The 26,181-nt window shown below is 39.9% G+C and overlaps 1 pseudogene across 3 annotated transcripts in view; it reads right to left on the reverse strand.

The window, feature by feature from the left end:
- LOC143674340 (immunoglobulin-binding protein 1 pseudogene) overlaps positions 1 to 25,144 on the reverse strand; it is a 52,407-nt pseudogene extending 27,263 nt beyond the window's left edge. Inside the window, exon 1 of one of the 3 annotated variants that reach the window (XR_013170999.1) lies at positions 25,038 to 25,144. The product of XR_013170999.1 is annotated as an immunoglobulin-binding protein 1 pseudogene, transcript variant X1 (transcript). Of the gene's footprint in view, positions 1 to 23,357; positions 24,340 to 25,037 lie in introns of those variants that run through there. The other 2 variants (XR_013171000.1, XR_013171001.1) reach the window with 2 other exon arrangements.
- Between the last annotated feature and the right edge of the window lie 1,037 nt (positions 25,145 to 26,181).

The raw sequence follows: 26,181 nt of genomic DNA on the forward strand, positions 1-26,181 counted from the left end.
CTATATGATACTAAACAAATTAAAAAGTAAATGACAGATTCCAAGGAACAACTCACAATATATATAACTGTCAGAATAAGAACTATAAATCAATAACTTAAAAAAGACAACTTTGGACTTCCAGAGAAGATGGCGGCTTAGTAAGACGCGCGGATCTTAGTTCCTCCTCCAGAACAGCTATTAGGGGAGTAGAAACGATACAGAACAGCTCCCGGAGCCACAACAGAGATCAAAAAGACAGCGTACCCCATCCTGGAACGGCTGACTGGCTGAGAGAACCCGCTCCGGTGAGATCGCCGAGGGGTGCAGGCTTCCCCGGGCCGGGGCGGCAAGCGGCCGGAGTCCCACCCTTCCTCCTTCCCGGGCCAGCTGGGACAATTGGGACAGGCGGTCCCCTCAAACCACGGCGGCTGGCGCGCCCCCACGGGTGGCCCCCCGGACCAACTGGGAGAATTGGATCGGAGATCCCCAGGCTGCGGAGAATGGTGACTGGGGTCCCTTCCAAACACGTGACTTCACGGTCCGGCTGGGAACGGTGCACTCTCCCAGGCCGCGGCGGCTGGTGCCCTCCCGCCACGCTTGGCGCCCCGGGCCGACTAGGGGATTCGGACGGGCGCTCTCCCGGGCTGTGGCGGCCGGCGACCCTCCTCGCGTTCGGATCCCTGGGCCAGCTGGCACTCTTCCAAGCCGCTTCGGCTGGCGAACCTCCCCCAGGGTGAGAGTTTTCCCGAGTTAAAGGACCCACAGTACCTTTTACTGGTGGGACCCGCAGACAAACGTGTGCCACAAGCGCCACCTACTGGGCAGGATAAGAAAAACAGAACCCAGAGATTTCACAGAAAAATCTTTCAACCTGTTGGGTACAACACCCAGGGAAATCTGACTAAATGCTCAGACGCCAGCAGAAGATAACGGATCACGCTCAGAAAATTGAAAATATGGCCCAGTCAAAGGAACAAACCAATAGTTCAAATGAGATACAGGAGCTGAGACAACTAATGCTGAATATACGAACAGAAATGGAAAACCTCTTCAAAAACAAAATCAATAACTTGAGGGAGGACATGAAGAAGACATGGGCTGAACAAAAAGAAGAAATAGAAAAACTGAAAAAACAAATCACAGAACTTATGGGAGTGAAGGATAAAGTAGAAAAGATGGAAAAAACAATGGATACATACAATGATAGATGTAAAGAGACAGAAGATAGAATTAGTGATTTGAAGGATGGAACATCTGAATTTCAAAAAGAAACAGAAACTATAGGGAAAAGAATGGAAAAATTTGAAGAGGGGATCAGGGAACTGAAGGACAATTTGAACCGCACAAATACACGTGTTGTGGGTGTCCCAGAAGGAGAAGAGAAGGGAAAAGGAGGAGAAAAACTAATGGAAGAAATTATCACTGAAAATTTCCCAACTCTTATGAAAGACCTAAAATTACAGATCCAAGAAGTGCAGCACACCCCAAAGAGAACAGACCCAAATAGGCGTTCTCCAAGACACTTACTAGTTAGAATGTCAGAGGTCAAAGAGAAAGAGAGGATCTTGAAAGCAGCAAGAGAAAAACAATCCATCACATGCAAAGGAAACCCAATAAGACTATGTGTAGATTTCTCAGCAGAAACCATGGAAGCTAGAAGACAGTGGGATGATATATTTAAATTACTAAAAGAGAAAAACTGCCAACCAAGACTCCTATATCCAGCAAAATCGTCCTTCAAAAATGAGGGAGGGGGCCAAGATGGTGGCTTAGTAAGGTACGTACGTCTTAGTTCCTCCTCCAAAGCAACTACTAGGTGAACTGAAACAGTGCAGAACAGCTCCCGGGGCAACGGCAGGGAATGGACACACAGCGTACCCCAGTCTGGACTGGCTAGTCTGACTGCAAGACTCGGCTGCGGTGAGATCCCCGAGCGGCGCGCGATTTTCCGAGCAGCGGCAGCTGTGGTGGCCGGAGCTCCTCCCTCCCTCCTTCCCGGGCCGGCTGAGAGTCTCGGAGAGGCAAGTTTCCCAAGCGGAGGCGGCCAGCGCCCATCTTTTGCGGGCGGCTTCCTGGTCCGGCTACGAGTCTTGGATCAGAGGGCTACCCAAGCCGCGGTGGCCCTCCCAGCGGGCGGCTTCCTGGTCCGGCGGGGAATTCCACAGGCCGCGGCGGCCGGTGACCGATGCCCCTCCCCCGCGGGCGACTTCCTGGTCCGGTGGCGAATTCCCCGGGCCGGCTGCGGCCGGCAACCAGCCACAGGGTCCCCTCAAGCCGCGGCGGCTAACGCCCCCATCACGCGCGGCCCCCCGAACCAACGGAGAGAATTGGATCGGAAATCCCCAGGCCGCGGAGATCGGTGACGGAGGGGATCCCTTCCAAACACGTGAGACAAACGTGTGCCACGAGCGTCACCTACTGGGCAGGATAAGAAAAACAGAAACCAGAGATTTCACAGAAAAATCTTACAACCTTGTTGGGTCCGACACCCAGGGAAATCTGACTAAATGCCCAGACGCCAGCAGCAGAAGATAACGGTCCACGCTCAGAAGATTGAGAATATGGCCCAGTCAAAGGAACAAACCAATAGTTCAAATGAGATACAAGAGCTGAGACAACTAATGCTAAATATACGAACAGAAATGGAAAAGCTCTTCAAAAATGAAATCGATAAATTGAGGGAGGACATGAAGAAGACATGGGCTGAAAAAAAGAAGGAATAGAAAAACTGAAAAAACAAATCACAGAACTTATGGAAGTGAAGGATAAAGTAGAAAAGATGGAAAAAACAATGGATACCTACAATGATAGATTTAAAAGGACAGAACATAGAATTAGTGATTTGGAGGATGGAACATCTGAATTCCAAAAAGAAACAGAAACTACCTGGAAAAGAATGGAAAAATTCGAACAGGGTATCAGGGAACTCAAGGACAATATGAACCGCACAAATATACGTGTTGTGGGTGTCCCAGAAGGAGAAGAGAAGGGAAAAGGAGGAGAAAAACTAATGGAAGAAATTATCACTGAAAATTTCCCAACTCTTATGAAAGACCTAAAATTACAGATCCAAGAAGTCCAGCGCACCCCAAAGAGATTAGACCCAAATAGGCGTTCTCCAAGACACTTACTAGTTAGAACGTCAGAGGTCAGAGAGAAAGAGTGGATCTTGAAAGCAGCAAGAGAAAAACAATCCATCACATACAAGGGAAACCCAATAAGTCTATGTGCAGATTTCGCAGCAGAAACCATGGAAGCTAGAAGACAGTGGGATGATATATTTAAATTACTAAAAGAGAAAAACTGCCAACCAAGACTCCTATATCCAGCAAAATTATCCTTCAAAAATGAGGGAGAAATTAAAACATTCTTAGACAAAAAGTCACTGAGAGAATTTGTGACCAAGAGACCAGCTCTGCAAGAAATACTAAAGGGAGCACTAGAGTCAGATACAAAAAAGACAGAAGAGAGAGGTATGGAGAAGAGTGTAGAAAGAAGGAAAATCAGATATGATATATATAATATAAAAGGCAAAATGGTAGAGGAAAATATTATCCAAACAGTAATAACTCTAAATGTTAATGGACTGAATTCCCCAATCAAAAGACATAGATTGGCAGAATAGATTAAAAAACAGGATCCTTCTATATGCTGTCTACACGAAACACATCTTACACCCAAAGATAAACATAGGTTGAAAGTGAAAGCTTGGGAAAAGATATTTCATGCAAATAACAACCAGAAAAGAGCAGGAGTGGCTATACTAATATCCAACAAATTAGACTTCAAATGTAAAACAGTTACAAGAGACAAAGAAGGACACTATATACTAATAAAAGGAACAATTAAACAAGAAGACATAACAATCATAAATATTTATGCACCGAACCAGAATGCCCCAAAATACGTGAGGAATACACTGCAAACACTGAAAAGGGAAATAGACACATATACCATAATAGTTGGAGACTTCAATTCACCACTCTCATCAATGGACAGAACATCTAGACAGAGGATCAATAAAGAAATAGAGAATCTGAATATTACTATAAATGAGCTAGACTTAACAGGCATTTATAGGACATTACATCCCACAACAGCAGGATACACCTTTTTCTCAAGTGCTCATCGATCATTCTCAAAGATAGACCATATGCTGGGTCACAAAGCAAGTCTTAACAAATTTAAAAAGATCGAAATCATACACAACACTTTCTCGGATCATAAAGGAATGAAGTTGGAAATCAATAATAGGCCGAGTGCCAGAAAATTCACAAATACGTGGAGGCTCAACAACACACTCTTAAACAACGAGTGGGTCAAAGAAGAAATTGCAAGAGAAATTAGTAAATACCTCGAGGCGAATGAAAACGAAAACACAACATATCAAAACTTATGGTACGCAGCAAAGGCAGGGCTAAGAGGGAAATTTATTGCCCTAAATGCCTATATCAGAAAAGAAGAAAAGGCAAAAATGCAGGAATTAACTGTCCACTTGGAAGAACTGGAGAAAGAACAGCAAATGAATCCCAAAGCAAACAAAAGGAAAGAAATAACAAAGATTAGAGCAGAAATAAATGAAATTGAAAACATGAAAACAATAGAGAAAATCAATAAGACCAGAAGTTGGTTCTATGAGAAAATCAATAAGATTGATGGGCCCTTATCAAGATTGACAAAAAGAAGAAGAGAGAGGATGCAAATAAATAAGATCAGAAATGGAAGAGGAGACATAACTACTGACCTCACAGAAATAAAGGAGGTAATAACAGGATACTATGAACAACTTTACGCTAATAAATACAGCAATTTAGATGAAATGGACGGGTTCCTGGAAAGACATGAACAACCAACTTTGACTCAAGAAGAAATAGATGACCCCAACAAACCAATCACAAGTAAAGAAATTGAATCAGTCATTCAAAAGTTTCCTAAAAAGAAAAGTCCAGGACGAGACGGCTTCACATGTGAATTCTATCAAACATTCCAGAAAGAATTAGTACCAACTCTCCTCAAACTCTTCAAAAAAATCGAAGTGGAGGGAAAACTACCTAATTCATTCTATGAAGCCAACATCACCCTCATACCAAAACCAGGCAAAGATATTACAAAAAAAGAAAACTACAGACCAATCTCTCTAATGAATATAGATGCAAAAATCCTCAATAAAATTCCAGCAAATCGTATCCAACAACACATTAAAAGAATTATACATCATGACCAAGTAGGATTCATCCCAGGTATGCAAGGATGGTTCAACATTAGAAAATCAATTAATGTAATACACCATATCAACAAATCAAAGCAGAAAAATCACATGATCATCTGAATTGATGCAGAGAAGGCATTTGACAAGCTTCAACATCCTTTCCTGTTGAAAACACTTCAAAAGATAGGAATACAAGGGAACTTCCTTAAAATGATAGAGGGAATATATGAAAAACCCACAGCTAATATCATCCTCAATGGCGAAAAATTGAAAGCTTTCCCCCTAAGATCAGGAACAAGACAAGGATGTCCATTATCACCACTATTATTCAACATTGTGTTGGAGGTTCTAGCCAGAGCAATTAGACAAGAAAAAGAAATACAAGGCATCAAAATTGGAAAGGAAGAAATAAAACTATCACTGTTTGCAGATGATATGATACTATACGTCAAAAACCCGGAAAATCCACAACAAAACTACTAGAGCTAATAAATGAGTACAGCAATGTAGCAGGTTACAAGATCAACATTCAAAAATCTGTAGCATTTCTATACACTAGTAATGAACAAGCTGAGGGGGAAATCAAGAAACGAATCCCATTTACAATTGCAACTAAAACAATAAAATACCTAGGAATAAATTTAACTAAAGAGACAAAAATCCTATATAAAGAAAACTACAAAAAAACTGCTAAAAGAAATCACAGAAGACCTAAATAGATGGAAGGGCATACCGTGTTCATGGATTGGAAGACTAAATATAGTTAAGATGTCAATCCTACCTAAATTGATCTACAGATTCAATGCAATACCAATCAAAATCCCAACAACTTATTTTTCAGAAATAGAAAAACCAATAAGCAAATTTATCTGGAAGGGCAGGGTGTCCTGAATTGCTAAAAACATGTTGAGGAAAAAAAACGAAACTGGAGGTCTCGCGCTGCCTTACTTTAAGGCATATTACGAAGCCACAGTGGTCAAAACAGCATGGTATTGGCATAAAGATAGATATATCGACCAATGGAATCGAATAGAGTGCTCACATATAGACCCTCTCATCTATGGACATTTGATCTTTGATAAGGCAGTCAAGACAACTCACCTGGGACAGAACAGTCTCTTTAATAAATGGTGCCTAGAGAACTGGATATCCATATGCAAAAGAATGAAAGAAGACCCGTATCTCACACCCTATACAAAAGTTAACTCAAAATGGATCAAAGATCTAAACATTAGGTCTAAGACCATAAACAGTTAGAGGAAAATGTAGGGAGATATCTTATGAAACTTACAATTGGAGGCGGTTTTATGGACCTTAAACCTAAAGCAAGAGCACTGAAGAAGGAAATAAATAAATGGGAGCTCCTCAAAATTAAACACTTTTGTGCATCAAAGAACTTCTATTAAGCTCCTCACAACTTTTCTAGACTCTTCCCCTTATCCATTTAAAAAGCTGTTCCCAGATGTGGGAACGGCTCTCAGCCAACACAGCAAGCAAACTCACTGCCCTCCCCGTCTCCATGTGGGACATGACTCCCAAGGATGTAAACCTCCCTGACAATGTCAAACAGAGATCCTAGAATGAGCTGGGATTCAGCATCAAGGGATTGAGAAAACCTTCTCAAATGAAAGGGGGAAGAGAGAAATGAGACAAAGTGTCGATGGCTGAGAGATTTTGAATCGAATTGAGAGGTTATCCTGGAGGTTATTCTTACACATTATATAGATAACCCCTTTTCAGTTTAAGGTGTATTAGAAAGGCTAGAGGGAAGTGCCTGAAACTGTAGAGCTGTGTTCCAGTAGCCATGTTTCTTGAAGATGATTGTATAATGATATAGCTTTCACAAAGTTGTGTGATTGTGAAAACCTTGTTCTGATGCTCCTTTTATCTACGGTATGGACAGATGAGTAAAAAATATGGATTCAAAATAAATAGATAAATATACAGTTCAAAAAAATGTTAAAACATTTTTTAAAAACAATTGAGTAGATTGGAATACTAGGGAAAAATAAATAAATAAATAAATAAATAAAAATAAAAAGCCATTCCAACATGTTTGGTATTCGCAAACTGCAGCAGCATCCCATTCCTGGTATGCTGCAAAATCAGTTCTGGTTTGCTAGCTGCTGGAATGCAATATACCAGAAACGGAATGGCTTTTAAAAAGGGAAATTTAATAAGTTGCTAGTTTACACTTCTAAGGCCATGGAAATGTCCAAATTAAAGCAAGTCTATAAAAATATCCAAATTAAGGCACCAACAAGAAGTTACCTTCCCTGAAGAAAGGCCGATGAAGCTCAGGGTTTTTCTTTCAACTGGAAAACCACATGGAGAACATGGCACAGCTGCTAGTTTTCTCTCCCGGTTTCTGGTTTCATGAAACTCCCCCAGGGGTATTTTCCTTCTTCATCTACAAAGGTCTCTGGCTGCTTAGGCTCTGCAGTTCTTTCCAAAATGGTTCCCTCTTAAAGGGCTCCAGTAAGCTATCCCACCTTCAATGGGTGGAGACACATCTCCATGGAAATCTTCTGATCAAAAGTCACCACCCACAGTTGGGTGGGTCACATCTCCATGAGAACAATTCAAAAGGCCCCAGTCAGCAATACTGAATAAGGATTAAAGGCCATGGCTTTTCTGGAGTCCACAACAGATTCAAACCAGCATAGTGCCCAGAAGTTTTTACATCCCAAGCAATGTAGTGTATTTATAGAATGGAATATTATACACAACAGATACAATGGATGAACTGGAACTAGAGCCACAGATATCAACACAAATAAATATTGAAAACATAATGTTGAATAAGAAAAACAAAGCAAGTTGCAGAAGGATGGTATGGTATTAATCACATAAATTTTAAAAACACAACACCTATGTTGTTTGTGGATGGAGGACACACCCACTAACTCAGAATAGCAGTTATCACTGGAGAGAGACTTAGCAAATGAGATTGGGGTTGGGTACAGACATGGGCTTCAACTGTATATATAAATTTAAAAAAGATCTGAAGCACATTTGCAGAAATGTTAATATCTGCTAAACTTGGATGTTGAGTGCCTGGGTTCTCTATACTTTTCTGTGGAGTCAGAAATATTTCATGATGAATTCTTTTTTAAAATGATGAATGAGAGCAGTGAAGGAGTTGAGAAAAGGAGAACTATCAGAACCCTATTTACTTTAGAATTTATTTTCACCTAATAAAAATTTCATATTGAAGACTGATGTTTGAATTAATCACAAGGTTTGTGAAGCACTGCTTAGATAATTACCTAAGTAATTTATTCACTTATTTTAATTTTTATTAATTATATATATTTAATCCATGACTTTTTATTGTGAAATATAACATATATACCAAAAAAAAGCAATAAATTTCAAAGTACATTTTAACAAGTAGTTATAGAACAGATTTCAAAGTTTGGTATGGGTTACAATTCCACAATTTCATGTTTTTCCTTCCAGCTGCACCAAGACACTGAAGACTAAAAAGAAATATCATTTGTTAAATCCTAACTTTTCTGTTATAACTCCTCCTTCTTCTTTGATCTTTCTCTCAATCTTTAAGAATATTTGGGTTATAGAATGGAATATTATACACAATTTCTAACTTTTTTCATGTTGAAAAGGGGTGCCAACAATATGGGATAGGGAGATGGAACTGGTTGATGTTCTTGGAGAGACTGGTATCTCTGGGTTTCAGGACTTATCTGATCTAGGAACCATCTGAAGGTTTTAGGTTTCTGAATAATAAATTTAGTGTGTGTAACTTTTGTAGGATCTAAGATAGAGCCCTGGGGGTTCTTCAGGGTTAACAAGAATGATGTTGATTGGGGTTAGGCAAATTGTGGCAATTAGCAACTATCTCACTGAAACTTATATAAGAGTAGCCTCTAGAATAGTCTCTCAAAACTATCTGAACTCTTTTAACTAATAACTGACACATTATTTTTTAAAAAATATTTTTACTGACAAATCTTCACACACATACAGTCCATACATGGTGTACAATCAATGGCTCACAATATCATCACATAGTTGTGCATTCATCACTATGATCATGTTTAGAACATTTGCATCACTCCAGAAAATAGAAAAAAGAAAAAACTCATACATCCCATACCTTTTACCCCTCCTTCTCACTGATCACTAGTATTTCAATCTACCCCATTTATCTTACCCCTTATCCCACCTATTATTTGTTTATTTTTATCCATTTTTTTTAACTCACCTTTCCATACCCTGGATAAAAGGAGCACCAGACACAAAGTTTTCACAATCACATAGTCACATTGTAAAAGCTGTAGTGTTACACAATTGTCTTCAAGAATCAAGGCTACTGGAACACAGCTCAACAGTTTCAGATACTTCCCTCCAGCCACTTCAATTTACCATAAACTAAAAAGGCATACCTGTATAGTGCATAAGAAAAACCTCCAGGATAACCTCTTGACTCTGTTTGAAATCTCTCAGCCATTGAAACTTTATTTTGTCTCTTTTCTCTCTTACCCCTTTTGGTCAAGGCTTTCTCAATCCCATAATGCAAGGTCCCGGCTCATCCCAGGAGTTTTGTCCCATATTGCCAGGGAGATTTACACCCCTGGGACTCATGCCCACATAAGGGAAGAGGGCAGCGAGTTCCTCTGAGGAGTTGGCCTAGAGAGGCCACATCTGAGCAACAAAAGAGGTTTTCTGGGGGTGACTCTTAGGCATAATTATAAGTAGGCTTAGCCCATCCTTTGCAGGAATAAGTTTCATAGGGGCTAACCCCAAGATCAAGGGCCCAGTTTATTGATTTATTTGTCCTCATTGCTTGCAAGAATATTCAGAATTTTCCAAATAGGGAGTTGTATATTTCATCCTTTCTCCCCCAGTCCCCCAAGGGGACTGCTGTAGTTAGATTCAGTTGTCAACTTGGCCAGGTAAAGGCGCCTGGATCTATTCCTGTGGACATGAGCCAATGGCGTGTAAACCTCATTGGTTGCTGATTACATCTGCAGTTGGCTAGGAGGCGTGCCTGCTGCAATGAATGATGTTTGACTAATTGGCTGGTGCTTAAATGACAGAGCTCAATGTAGCACAGCCCAAGCAGCTCAGCATTCCTCATCTCAGCATTTGCAGCTCAGCCTAGGCCTTTGGAGACGCAGAAAGCAATCACCCCGGGGAAAGTTACTGGAACCCAGAGGCCTGGAGAGAAGGCCAGCAGAGATCGCCCTGTGCCTTCCCATGTAAGAGAGAACCTCAGCTGAAAGTTAGCTGCCTTTCCTCTGAAGAACTAATGAAATAAATCCCCTTTTATTAAAAGCCAATATGCAACTATGTGATGATACTGTTAATTACTGATTATATATGTAGAACAGAATGATCCAAAATTACGAATGTTTGCGTTTGGTGTTTTGTGGCATTTAAAAAAAAATTAAAAATTAATTTAAAAAAAAGCCAATCTGTCTCTGGCATGTTGCATTCCAGCAGCCAGCAAACTAGAACAGGGACTTTGCAAATACTTCTCTATTCACTGCCCAAATTACTCTGGGATATACCGGGGCATCACACTAACCTCGACACACTAAAGTGATCTCGCGCCCTAGTCAAAATTCCATGTACTTACGGTGTTCAACTAAACTGACCATACTAGTTAAGTTAGGTAATGCACCACCAAAATATAAATTTGCACAAAATAAACATCTTTCCCTTTGGGCTCACACAAAGGTTGAAGTTTTAAAATATGGACAATCACTGATACTTTATTTTGGCATGTTTCTTTTCCCCCTTTTGTTCAGGAAGGCATTGCCAATCTCATGGTGCCAGGGCCAAGCTCATCCCTGGGAGTCATGTCCCACATTGTCAGGGAAACTTTCATCCCTGGATATCATATCCCATGTAGCAGGGATTTTCCTTGCAGAGTTGGACTTAGAGAGAGGCCACTGTTGAGCAACAAAAGAGGTTCTCTGGAAGTAACCCTTAGACATAATTATAGTAGGTATAGCTTCTCACTACAGAAATAAGTTTCATAAGAGCAAGCCTCAAGATTAAGGACTCGGCCTATTAACTTGGGAGTCTCTTGTGTCTGAGAAAGTATCAGGGGTTTTCCAGATGGTAAAGTTTAATAGTTCCATATTTTTCCCCAGTCCCTTAAGGGACTTTGCCTAAACTTTTTTTTCTATTGTGAAGGATAGCATATATACAAAAAAGCAATAAATTTCAAAGCACACCACAACAATTAGTTATAGAACACATTTCAGAGTTTGGTATGGGTTATAGTTCCACAATTTTAGGCTTTTCCTTCTGGCTGCTCCAAAACACTGGAGACTAAAAGAAATATGAATATAATGATTCAGGAGATACACTCATTCGTTAAATCCTATATTCTCTTTTATAACTCCACATTCTCCTTTTATCTTTTTTTAATTATTTATTTTTATTGATATATGTTTTATTTATATATATTGAAGACATACTATGTGTTCTAGTTTGCTAGCTGCCAAGATGCAATATACCAGAAACAGAATGGCTTTTAAATAGGGAAATTTAATAAGTTGCTAGTTTACAGTTCTAGGCCAAGAAAATGTCCCAATTAAAATGAGTCTATAGAAATGTCCAATCAAAGACACCCATCCAGGAAAAGATAGCTTCACATGGTGAATATGGTCAGGGTTCTTCTCACATCTGGAAGGGCACATGGCAAACATGGCATCATCTGCTAGCTTCTCCTGGCTTCCTATTTCATGAAGCTCCCCGAGAGGTATTTTCCTTCTTCACCTCCAAAGGTCACTGGCTGGTGCACTCTGCTTCTCGTGGCTATACTGTTCTGCTCTGCTCTCTCTAAATCTTTCTTTCTCCAAAATGTTTCCTCTTTTATAGGACTCCAGAAACTAATCAAGACCTACCCAAATGGGTGGAGACACGCCTCCAGCTAATCCACCTCAACAACCACTCTTGATTAAATCACACCTCCAAGGAGATGATCTAATTATAGTTTCAAGCATTCAATACTGAATGGGGATTAGAAGAAACGGCTGCCTTTACAAAATGGGATTAGGAATAAAACATGGCTTTTCTAGGGTACATACATCATTTCAAACCAGCACACTATGTAATCATCCAAAGTGTACAATCAATGGTTCAAAATATCATCATATAGCTAGCTATGCATTTATCATAACAATTGACTTTTTTTCCTTTTCATGAGAAATAACGTATATATACAGACAAGCAATAAATTCCAAAGCACATCACAACAATTAATTGTAGAACAGATTTCAGAGTGTGGTATGAGTTACAATTCCACAATTTTAGGTTTTTACTTCTAGCTGCTCTAAGATACTGGAGACTAAAAGAAATATCAATTTAATGATTCAGCAATCATACTCATTTGTTAAACACTACCTTCTCTGTATAACTCCACTACTACCTTTGATCTTTCTCCAACTCTATAGCAGTATTTGGTCTATGGCCATTCTAACATCTTCATATTGGAAAGGGCTGTCTATAATATGGGATAGGGGTATGGAACTAGTTGATGTTCTAAAAAGGCTGGTCCCTCTGCATTTCTGAACTTATCTGGCCCAGGGACCTCCTGGATACTGTAGGTTTCTAGAAAGTTACCCAAGTGCATAGAATCTTATATAATACCCTAAATATTCTTTAGGATTGGCAGGAATGGTTTTGGCAAGTTATGATAGGTAGCAATGTCTAACTAAAGCATGCATAAGAGTGACCTCCAGAGTAACCTCTTGGCTCGATTTGAACTCTCTCAGCCCAATACCTTATTTGTTACACATCTTTTTCCCCTTTTGGTCAGGACAGCATTGTTGATCACATGGTGCCAGAGTCATCTTCCACGCCACCTGGGACACTTTTACCTACTTGTTTTTTTTTTTTTTAACATGGGCAGGCACCGGGAATCGAACCTGGGTCCTCTGGCATGGTAAGCAAGCGTCCTTGCCTGCTGAGCCACCGTGGCCCACCCCCACCTGGGAGACTTTCAACCCCTGGATATCATGTTCCACATAGCAGGGAGGGCAATGATTTCATTTGGAGTTGGGCTTAGAGAGAGAGAGAGAGAGAAAGAGAGAGGCCACATCTGAGCAACAAAAGAGGTCCTCCAGAAGTAACTCTTAGGCATACCTATAGGTAGGCTATGCTTCTTTGCTACATACATAAGCTTCACAAGAGCAAACCCCAAGATCATGGCCTATTGATTTGGGTGTCCCTCATGTCTGACCACAGGTTTCCCCAGTGGTAAAGTTGAATAGTTCCATATTTTTTTCTCTTATTCCTCAAGGGACTTTGCCAATCCTTTTTTATTATCCACTTAATATACTCTGGGATGTATCTGAGTATTACACTAAGCTATACAGAATTACAAGCCCTCTTTCCCATTCTGGGCTCCATGTGTTTGGGTCGTTTAAATGAACTACCCAGACAGGTTGAGTTAGACCATGTGCTATAGAAAATTTAGTACATCAGCCATTTTAAAAAGTCTACTGAGGAATAATAAAAAAAAAATGGGACCAGTTGGGAGGACTATGGTGGTTCAGCAGGCAGAGTTCTCACCTGCCATGCTGGAGACCCGGGTTCAATTCCCAGTGCCTGCCCATGCCCCCCCCCCCAAAAAAAAATGGTACCAGAAAAGGCTTTTTCCTTAAGGTGAAGCTCAGTAGAAACTAATTGTTTAGAATGAATAGATTCATTTGTTCTCTCATGGCTACAGCCAAGTTTTTAACTAAAGAAACTTTCATCAGATTTTTTTTTTTCTGAAACAAAACCACAGAGTGAATTGCTTTTCTTTTTCTTTTCTTTGCTTTTCTTTGATTACTATATTCCATAAGGGGAAAGTAGCTGGAGGGTGAAGTGGGGTCTAGAGAATTTTCTTCCTTTCCTCTCTTCTCTCCTTCCTTCCTCCCTCACTTTTTAGGTGGGAGAAAGTGGGGCCTTCTTTTGGTCCACAGGGATGCACCAGTAGAGAGGGGAGACAGTCGAAGGAATGAAGTCTTTGTGTCATTGGAGGATGGGACTCAAAGCTCAAGCAGAAGGGTCAGTCTGCAATTGGGAGAAGGGAGCCAAAGCAAATGCTGCAGGTTGGTAGGAAAGATACCTTTGGGGGGTTGAAGGTAAGAGATATGGGTTTTGCTTTCTCAGCGAAGTTGTTGTGAGGTTATGTGCTAAGAGGGAGAGGGGGTGGGAGGAGGTATGGAATGACTGAAGTGAGAGAAGAAGGAATAGAACAGGTGCCTCAGAAGAAGGAAACAGAGACAACCAGGCAACACTGAATATTGAATACTGAAACATTTCCAGTATTTCAGGCAATATTGAAGCCCTCCTCTGAAGTTTCTCAGTTCTCTGATTTTTCCAGCATTTCAGCTGTCACAGGACAAATGCTGAAAACGATTGGGACTTTGCCAGGTGAAGAAGATGGAGGGAAAGAGAGGCAGAAAGAATGTGGGACTGCAGGGAGGTGAGAAAATGGAGGACTGGGCTCTAAAATCACCATGATTGTAGTGAAGTGACTGCCTGTGCTTCTACCTTCCTCTTCCCTGCGGTCTGACATCATGGAGCTCCTTCCTCTTACTTAAAGTAAGCCCCCCACCCGCACCCTCTGTCTCCTACACCTCCCACCATGCTCCATTGTTTCCTCTCTCCCGGATCCTCACCCTCTCCCTGTGTACTGGTTTGCTCCTATCCACATTTAAGCATATTTGACACTCTCCTAATATTATTAATAAAAGGAAAAATGTTTGCCTTTAATCCCACACCCTTCCAGGTACACTATCTCTTTAACCTCTCAGAGTCAAATTTCTGCCCTGGGTTTCTGTGCTGGTTTTCCTCCTGCCTCCCTGGCATCTCCTTCCTCATCTCCTTCACATGCTCCTATCCTGATACACCCCCTCCTTTGTACATTTTTCTCAGGGATGCATCCTAGATTTTTTTCTCTGCTTACTTTACACCCTTTCCTTGGCCATTCCCTGGTCCAGGCCACAATTTATTTCTCCCTGTCTTTACTACTCAGCTTCCTAAATTATCTACCAAATTTCTCTCTGTACAATCTCCATACTTTAGCCAGATGGTTGTCCAACAGTGGGCCTCACCCACCCTGCTGCAGAGTCACACAGAGGAATTGTTTACTCAGATTGCTGGGTCCCTCCCAAACCCAGAGTTTCTGATTCAGTAAATCTGGAATGTGACCAGTAACTTGCATTTCTAACTCAGGTGATGCTGATGCTGCTTTAAAACACTAATCTGATCATGTTATTCTCCTTTAAAATCCTCAATGGCTAACCATTGCCCTCAAGGGATATTCAACTCTTAGGCTGGCACTGAGAGCCAATCAAGATCTGGTCCCTGACATTTAGTCATTTACTTTCTCACCACTCTGGCTCACACTTCTATGTTGTCTCTGCCTAGAATACCCTCACCACCCAACTCCTATGGATACTTTAATGCTCAGCCCATGTGTCAGTGAACATTCCATTATCAGAGTTCATCACACAGGGTTTGACACAAGTAATACTCTATAAACTGCTGTTGAATGAATGAAGACAATTTTTTTTAGTAACAAATATATATCAAATTTTCCCATTTTAACCACATTCAAGTATACAGTTCAGAATTTATTAATTACATTATTCTCAATACTATGTCCAATACTCATACCTACATTTCATTTATCTCAAACAGATATTCTTCACACATTAATCTGTAAGTCTCTCTTCCCATCCCGCTCCACTCCCCTGTCTCTAGTAACCTATAAACTACTCCCTGTCTCTATGAGGTTTCTTTCACCTAGGTATTTCATGTAAGCAAGATCATACAATTTTTGTCATTCATGTCTGGCTCATTTCACTCAAAGTGATGTTTTCAAGGTTCATCCATGTTGTAGCATGCCTCAGAATTTCATTCCTTTTTATAGTCAAATAATACTTCATCAAGTGTATATAGTTTGGACTTCGGAGAAGATGGCGGCTTAGTAAGGCGCGCGGGTCTTAGTTTCTCCTCCAGAGAAGCAACTACAGAAACAGAAATAATACAAAACAGCTCCCGGAGCCACGACAGAGACCAAAAAGACAGCGTACCCCATTCTGGAACGGCTGAACGGGCAGGGAGAATCCGCTGCGGTGAGATACCCGAGGGGCGTGCGTTTTCCCGGCTGGGGCGGCTGGCGACTGGGGTCCCCTCCACGCACGTGGCTCCCCGGTCTGACTGGGAATGTTGGATAGCGGGGCCCTCCCGCCACGCTTGGCGTCTCAGGCCAGCTGGGCAATTTGGACCGGCACTCCCCCAAGCCGCGGCGGCCGGCGACCCCCCCTCCACGCGCGGTTTCCCGGACCAACTGCGAGATTCGGATTGGCAATTTAAAGGAGCCACAGCATCTTTTACTGGTGGGCCCCGCAGACAGACGAGCGCCATGAGCACCACCTACTGGGCAGGAAAAGAAAAAGAGAGCCCAGAGATTTCACAGAAAAACCTTTCAACCAGCCGGGTCCCACACCCAGGGAAATCTGATCAAATGCCCAGACACCAGCAGAAAATAATGGATGACACTCGGAAAATTGAAGATATGGCCCAGTCAAAGGAACAAACCAATAGTTCAAATGAGATACAGGAGCTGAGACAACTAATGCTGAACATACAAACAGAAATGGAAAAACTCTTCAAAAACCAAATCAATAAATTGAGGGAGGACATGAAGAAGACATGGGCTGAACAAAAAGAAGAAATAGAAAATCTGAAAAAACAAATCACAGAACTTATGGGAGTGAAGGACAAAGAAGAAAAAATGGAAAAAACAATGGATACCTACAATGGTAGATCTAAAGAGACAGAAGCTACAATTAGTGAACTGGAGGATGGAACATCTGAATTCCAAAAAGAAACAGAAACTATAGGGAAAAGAATGGAAAAACTTGAGCAGGGGATCACGGAACTGAATGACAATATGAAGCGCACAAATATACGTGTTGTGGGTGTCCCAGAAGGAGAAGAGAAGGGAAAAGGAGGAGAAAAACTAATGGAAGAAATTATCGCTGAAAATTTCCCAACTCTTATGAAAGACCTAAATTTGCAGATCCAAGAAGTGCAGCGCACCCCAAAGAGAACAGACCCAAATAGGCGTTCTCCACGACACTTACTAGTTAGAATGTCAGAGGTCAAAGAGAAAGAGAGGATCTTGAAAGCAGCAAGAGAAAAACAATCCATCACATACAAGGGAAACCCAATAAGACTATGTGTAGATTTCTCAGCAGAAACCATGGAAGCTAGAAGACAGTGGGATGATATATTTAAATTACTAAAAGAGAAAAACTGCCAACCAAGACTCCTATATCCAGCAAAATTGTCCTTCAAAAATGAAGGAGAAATTAAAACATTTATAGACAAAAAGTCACTGAGAGAATTTGTGACCAAGAGACCAGCTCTGCAAGAAATACTAAAGGGAGCACTGGAGTCAGATACGAAAAGACAGAAGAGAGAGGTATGGAGTAAAGTGTAGAAAGAAGGAAAATCAGATATGATACATATAATACAAAAGCCAAAATGGTAGAGGAAAATATTATCTAAACAGTAATAACACTAAAAGTTAATGGACTGAATTTCCCAATCAAAAGACAGAGAATGGCAGAATGGATTACGACCAGCAATACCACTGCTAGGTATCTACTCAAAGGACTTAAGGGCAAAGACACAGATGGACATTTGCACACCAGTGTTTATAGCAGCATTATCTACAATTGCAAAGAGATGGAAACAGCCCAAATGTCCATCAACAGACGAGTGGCTAAACAAACTGTGGCGTATACCTACGATGGAATATTATGCAGCTTTAAGACAGACTAAACTTATGAAGCATGTAATAACATGGATGGACCTAGAGAACATTATGCTGAGTGAGTCTAGCCAAAAACTAAAGGACAAATAGTGTACGGTCCCACTGATGTGAACCGACATTCGAAAATCAGCTTGGAATATATCATTGGTAACAGAGACCAGCAGGAGTTAGAAACAGGGTAAGATAATGGGTAATTGGAGCTGAAGGGATACAGACTGTGCAACAGGACTAGATACAAAAACTCAAAAATGGACAGCACAATAATACCTAAGTGTAATGTAACTATGTTGGAACACTGAATGAAGCTGCACCTGAAATATAGTTTTTTGTTTGTTTGTTTGTTTGTATCTTTTGTTTTTGTTTTTTTCTTTTTCCTTTTTTATATATATATATTTTATTAGTATTATTATTTTAATTCTCTTCTCTATATTAACATTCTATATCTTTTTCTGCTGTTTTGCTAGTTCTTTTCCTAAATCGATGCAAATGTACTAAGAAATGATGATCATACATCTATGTGATGATACTAAGAATTACTGAGTGCATGTGTAGAATGGAATGATTTCTAAATGTTGTGTTAATTTCTTTTCTTTTTTTTGATTAATAAAAAAAAAATTTTAAAAAAAGTGTATATAGTTTATCCATTCATTTGTAGATGGACACTTGGGTTGCTTCCACTTTTGGGTAATTGTGAATAATGCTACTATGAACACTAACGTACATTAAATCTTAAAAAAAATTATTTTGAAAGTTTCAAATTTACAGAACAGTTGCAAAAATTATACAAACCCTTTAAAAGGAATTCCAAGATATCCCCACCCCATTCCCACATACCCCAATCCACCAATTTTAACATTTTGCCACATTTCCTGTATCATTCCATCAATCAATCATCTGTCTTCTGAACATTTGATAATATGTTAAACAGTCATAATCCATGAACAAACAGTACTTTCACGTACATTTCCTAAGAATAAGGATATTCACTTTTGTAATCACCTTACATGTAGTTTTCAATTTCAAGAAATTAAACACTGATATAAAGTATACATTCTATATTCCATTTTTTTTCTTATGTCCCAATAATGTCTTTCTTTCTTTTCTTTTTTTTGGGGGGAGGTGCATGGTCTGGGAATTGACCATGGTCGATTTGGGGGCATGATCCGGGTCTCCCGCATGGAAGTTGGGCATTCTAACCACTGAACTACCCATGCACCCAATAATGTCTTTTCAAGCCTTTTTTCCTTCATTCTTAGGTCCCATCCAGAATTACTTATTGCATTTAATTGTCATTATCTCTTTAGTGTATCTTTATTTTAAATTTTTCATAAATCTCTCCATCTCTACCTCTCCCAAGCATACCATTCAGAGGGATTAACCACATGCGCAATGCTGCAAGACCCTCACCACCATCCATTCCTAGAACTTTCCCTTCACCCCACACAGAAACCCCACGCTTATTTGCATTAACTTCCCATTGTTCCTTCCCCTCACTCCTGGTAGCCTATACTTTTCTGTCTCAGTGAGTTTTCATATTCTCTGATACTTTCTTTGTAGTTACCATGGGGCTTAAACTTAACATCCTAAATCTATAACCATCTTGCTTGCTTTGACACCAACTTAACTTCAAGCATATACAAACTACATTCTACCTCTCTGCCCTCCCACCTTTACATAGTTCTATCGCAAATCACATTTTTTACATTTTTATACATGATGAGTCCAAAACCTTTGAATTATCATATTTTTTGCATTTGCCTTTTAGATCTTGTAGGAAGTGAAAAGCGGAGTTTGAAACCCAAAATACAATAATATCAATATTTATATTTACTCCTGTCATTATCTTTACTGGAGATGTTTATTTCTTCATGTGGTTTCGGTTGTATAGTGTCCTTTCCTTTCAACTTGTGGATCTCTTTTTAGTATTTCTACTAGGGTCAGTCTAGTAATGATGAAATGTCAGCTTTTATTTATCTGAGAATGTCTTAATTCTGTCCTCATTTTTCAAATAAAGTTTTGCCAAATATAGAATTCTTGATGACAATTTTTTGCTTTCTGCACTATATATCTTACTGACGCCATGGTTTCCGATGAGAAACGGTACCTAATCTTATTGAGGTTCCCCTTTAGGGGACATCTTGCTTCTCGCTTGAGGCTTCAGAATTCTCTTCTTATCTTTATCATTTGATGGTCTGATTATATGTTGCAGAGTGGGTCTGTTTGGGTTTATTCTGTTTGGAGTGAGTTGAGCATCATGGATATGTTCATTTGTGTGTTTCGTGAACTATTGGAAGTTTTCAGCCTATATTCCTTTGAATAGTCTTTCTGCCTCTTTCTTCTATTTCTGGAACTCCACAATGTGTTTATCTGTATACGATGGTGTCCCACAGGTTCCTCAGGCTCTGTTCACTTTTCTTCATTTTTTCCTCATCTGCTCCTCAGACTGAGTGACTTAAATTGTCTCATTCTCAAGTTCTATGATTCTTCTGTGACTTCCGATCTGCTGTTAAACACCTCTAGGGAATTTTAAAATTCTGTTACTCTGGTCTTCAGCCTTGTTTGGACCCTTTCATAATTTCCATCTCTCTTGTTATTCTCTTTGGATGCATCTACCATTTTCCTGATTTACTTTAGTTCTTGTCCATATTTTCCTCTAGGTCCCTGAGCATTTACGACCACTTACTATTTTTTTTATCTTTAATATTTTATATTTTGCATGTGTTTTATTTTTAAAAATTTTTTTATTGTATAATATAACATATACAAAGCAAAGAAAGAAAAAGACAATAGTTTCCAAAGCACTCTTCAACAAGTAGTTACAGGACAGATCCCGGAGTTTGTCATGGGCTACCATACCATCATCTCATTTTTTCCTTCTAGCTGCTCCAAAACATACAGGGCTAGAAGGAATAATTTTTTTTTATCATCACAATCAACTTTTCTTTTTCTTTTTTGTGAAAAATTACAGATATACAAAAAAATCAATAAATTTTAAAGCACAGTACAATTAGTTGTAGAATAGATTTCAGAGTTTGGTATGGGTTACAAGTCCACAATTTTAGGTTTTTACTTCTAGCTGCTCTAAGATACTGGAGACAAAAAGAAATATCAATTGAATGATTCAGCAATCAGAATCATTTGTTAAATACTACCTTCTCTGTATAACTCCACCAGCATCTTTTATCTTTCTATCCCACTAATTAGGGGTATTTGGTCTATGGCCATTCTTACTTTTTCATATTGGAAGGGGCTATCAATAATATGGGGTAGAGAGATGGAACTATCTGATGTTCTAGAGAGGCTGGGCCCTGTAGGTTTCAGGACTTATCTGGTCCAGGGACTTATATGGAAGTTGTAGGTTTCTGGAAAGTTACCCTAGTGCATGGAACCTTCATAGAATCGTATATTATGCCATAGGTGTTCTTTAGGATTGGCTGGAATGGTTTGGTTGGGGGTTGGCAAGTTATGATAGGTAGCAATGTTTAATTGAAGCTTGCGTAAGAGTGACCTCCAGAGTAGCCTCTCAACTCTATTTGAACTCTCCCAGCCACTGGTACTTTACTAATTACACTTCTTTTCCCCCTTTCAGTTAGGATGGAATTGTTTATCCCATGGTGCCAGGGCCAGACTCATCCCTGGGAGTCATTTCCCATGTTGCCAGGGAGAATTTCAACTCCTGGATGTCATGTAGGACCATTTATTTTATTATTAACTAAAGTCTATACTTTATTCATATTTTTTACATAATGTCCCCTTTTCTGTCAACAAATGAACTTGAATGATTCATTTGTATAAAACTGTTTATGCACAGACATGCAAAACAACACGTGAAAACTGAACAAGAACATTCCCTCTTTCTACAAGTATTTCTGAGAAATGCCATGCCTAAGTTTAACTTGATATTTCAGAGCTTAAAAACCATCTATATGTTTGTATGTTAAGAATGTTTATATGTTTGTTGTTAAGGGTTATAATAAAAATATTTTTAAAAATCTGTAACAAACTAACAAATCTCTAAATATTTGCACAGTTAAACTGAAGACACATACATTTATTATCCTAATTTGGAAATACTCTTGACACTTGTTATTCTTATTAGTAGATTTGCCTTTTTTATGTTTTTCTAGGAAAAAATACAAGAAAAAGGCATCATCTATCCAGATTAACCATCATTCTCCGAACATTACTAGGAATAACTCAATCTTAAAATAGGTCAATTTCAAAAAATATTGACAAAATGCTGGCATGTTACTCTTACTTTCAGCATCTTTTGTTGCCAGAAAAAGGCGGTGGATTCTTTTGCCTGATGTGCTCAATAAAAAATTCTTGAGACACCAGGGTTTCAGAGAGAAAGAATTTATTAATGGCGTGTAGTAGGAGAGCAGATGCCCTAGGCCCAAAATCTGTCTCCCCGAACTGCAGTAATTCTGGTAGTTTTATTAGAGAAAAATTTTGCAGTATTTAGGATAATGAACACAGTAGCCCCCAATGATGTAGTTAGAGGTGATCTAATTATTGAGCATGCACAGATTGCTCAGTCACAGAATATGTATAAGAAAAGGGTGGAATGAGGTATAGGTGACTTGTAGGTTTAAGTCTAAGCTACTATGCATACCAGGCCAGCCCATTCTGGTTAGATTCAGTGTCAGTTATCAAGATTACTTTGGAATTGGGCGGGTTAGTTCTGGGCTGACCCAAAGACTATTCATTAATAAACATTAGGTGCTGTCTTCAGTGATTACAGACTCTACAATTAAAAACTGGATAATGGCATACAAATGAAGGTTAGTCACAAAGTTTGTACAATCATGGGGTAAAAGATAAAGACTATACAATCATTATCAGAGATCAACACAGCTGAACTACAATTAAGAGATTTCAGGCATTTTCCTCTGTCTACTCCAATATACCATAAAGCAGAAAAGGAATATCTATATAATGATTCAGTACATGCCTTAAATACTGATTTTTCTGTTACACTTTTTGAAAAAGAAATGAGAATTAAAAAAAACAATTTTGTCCTGAAAGAGGGTCTGCTTTAAAAGGGATAAAAACCCCGGAGACCCGGGTTCAATTCCTGGTATCTGCCCAAGTTTAAAAAAGGCTATAAAAGGGGTAAGAACTAATGGGTAATGAAGTAGAAAAGTCAGCTTTAGGTGATGCATTCACCCCAGTGTACTTAGTTAATTCTCAATGGGTTTTACCAGTATATCTCTATAAAGAGATACTGTTGTTAAAGTTTACAATAAACCTCATTAATTAAAAAAAAAAATTCTTGTAAACCTTAACTAATTTCACAGATACTTAACTATGACTGATTTCCTTACAGACATAAAATATGCTTACCTCTTGACAACTCCAGTCTTAACTGCAAAAGGAACCCAAATATAGGTGCCCTGGCCACATGTTACCGCGACAAGTAGACTTCAGTGTCCCTCAAGAGAGGTGTTAGTGGCATTTTGAGTGGGATACTCCTTATTCGTGCAGGATTAATCCAGATACTGCAGAAATTAAGCATCCCCAGCCCACACCTGAAAATTCGGCAGTCTTCAAGGTCACTCTGACAACCAAAACACATACCCCGTATTTCCAAATGCCCCTTGAGGAGCACTTTTGAACCAGATGATTTGAGATTAGTATCTATTAACTTCATGACTTCCACAGAAAGTAACTGCTTCATTATCTTCAGTAACAACGACTGAAGACGAACATTTTGTTAAAAAAAACCATCGTAATTAAATGTTATTTTGCAAAGATAAACTGATTTCTATAAACTCATGGCGACTGGAAAGCCTCAGATGCACGAACTGCAATACCTAACAAATGCACACATACATGCACAGGAAATTACTGTTTGTGTTCTACTGGCATCTCTTACCCCATCTATCTTTAGTATAAAAATATGTTCACCTATTACAAGACAATAAACATGGAGAGGTTCATGATGAGCTCCCTCAAACTGGTACTCCTGGAAACTGCTGTCGTCTTTGCTCCAAAACTTGCTGGTTCAGTAGTTGTTGCTGCTTCTGCAAAAACGGCACTATTTCAGGACTTCTCTTTTAACACTTGTTCTAAAAGATTAGGTCTTGCAGTACGAATGCTTGAAGTTTCCGTTCACTGTGTAACAATGGCGAGGATGCCATGTACGTTTCCCTCCAGCGTGACACCGCGTGGCCGCTCAGGACCTCATCACTGTGGTTCTTCTAGTTCTTGTCCTTGTCCATCTTGTTGCAGTACTTTTTGCACTTCCACAGCTTGAGTTGCTCGGTCATCTGGCTCGTGGTCTCGCGGCAGCCCTCCTTCGAGCACGTCTTGTTCGTGCACCTCCCCCCACCCCCGCGCCGCGCCCCCCTAGCCCCCAGACGGGGCCTCCTCCTCGTCCCGCTTCTCCCGCCTCACCGCGTCCTGGCCGCCCATCGGGTCCGGGCTGTCCAGCGAGTCCGCTTGCAGGCCCCAGCCTCCTCCTCCAGCCCTGCCGTGGCCTCGGAGGGGCGCTTCAAGAGCAAGGCCAGCGGCGGGCACCGGCCGCCGCCGCCTCCCCGCCTTCCGCAAGGCCCTGTATCTCCGCGTTCCCGCGACGTGCCGGGGGCCCTCAGCCTCAGCCTCAGCCTCAGCCTCCCCCTCCGCCTCCCCGGCGCCTGCGGGGCCAATGGCGCCCAATACCGGTTTTATGTTCCGGTATTCTATCCAGAGCACATTACATTCTATGACCATTTTTAAAAATGTCCTTCTCTGGAATTCTCAGGCCCGTTTCTCGTCATTAATGGTTTCTAAGGTTTAATCATCTCCTTTCCTGTTTGTATGTTTTCTAATCTTTTCTTTAAAAACGTAGACATTTTTATATTTTAATATGTTATTACTGAAATTTAGACTCTGAGATGTCTGTTGCTTAGGCTTGTGCCCATTTAGTGTCATGACACAGCTTTCCGCGAATACCAGGAACTAACAACAATATCAAAAAAGAACCTTTTTTTAAATTGATAAGACATTTTTACTTGGAGCACCAATTATAAAACAAAGTCATACCTTTTCTGGTTGAGCAGGCAAGTCAATATCCCCGTAAATCTGGCCTCCGCTGTGCCCTCTGGTGGTAGCCGCAGTCTAGCTTGAAAAGGAATGTATTTAAAGTATTTCTGGAAACGTGCGAGTGGTGACGCTACTTCATTTGCATGCCCACAATGCATTGCACACAGGGCGTTTACTACATTTAAACTCTTAGAGTCTCCTTTTTATTTTGACCTTTATTCCCTCTACAAACGATAATAGGACGTAAAATTGACTAGGATAAAAGCAGAAGTTGCTAACTCTTTCGGATGCGTAGAAACCGTTGGTGTACCTGGAGTTGCATTTACCTGAGTCTGTACCTCACGAATGTTCTTATCCTGATAAATTACATATCATACATTTATAGGTATTATACAGTATTTTTGGAGCCTCTGTGGTAATGCGGCTGGTGTTTTTTAGTTGAGCAGTGTTTTTTCTGTTTTTTTGGTTGTTTACGTATTGATGTATCATTGTAGCGTGTTCATGAAGGTAGTTGCATTATCTCTAGGTACATCGACCTGGTGCGATGCATTATCTCTAATATTATCTCTAGTGCGTTGCATTATCTTTAGGTACATCGACCTGGTTGTATGTCGGTTCTAACCAGTGTAGGGTGGTTGTCTTTATTATGTTTTATTGCTGTTGTTTTTACTTCTGTATGTTGCCAACTTTTTTTTCATTTTAAAGTGCTGTTATCTTTTGTGTTTTGTGGAGGCCTTAAGTAAAACGCTTGTATGTATGTGTTTTAATAACCTGTCTTGATCTTATTTGTTTAGGAGACATTTTTCAATCGACACTTTTGACATACCTCGGTCTAAGTAAGTGTTAGGTTATGCCATTTCTAGGGCTCTGGTTTTAAGTGTCACATATGAGTTTTGATTGCTTACAAAAGTAAATTAAAGCAATTTTAAAAATTGAATATAATTGGCTGTTTTTAATATGGCATTTAACATTTATTTTGTCCTGATGAGGTAACTTAGTCTTAAAACTAGAACTGGATCAGTTTTTAAAGTAGGAATTTTGAGAGAGACATTTGATGGTGGTTATAATGGTAAAAATAAAAATGAAGTGAATTTTCTATCTAATCTGTGGCTACAGTCAACTATGCACAGGACAATGTGTGACA

The sequence above is a fragment of the Tamandua tetradactyla genome, chromosome 2 (genome assembly GCF_023851605.1).
Source record: "Tamandua tetradactyla isolate mTamTet1 chromosome 2, mTamTet1.pri, whole genome shotgun sequence".
Classification (NCBI taxonomy): domain Eukaryota; kingdom Metazoa; phylum Chordata; class Mammalia; order Pilosa; family Myrmecophagidae; genus Tamandua; species Tamandua tetradactyla.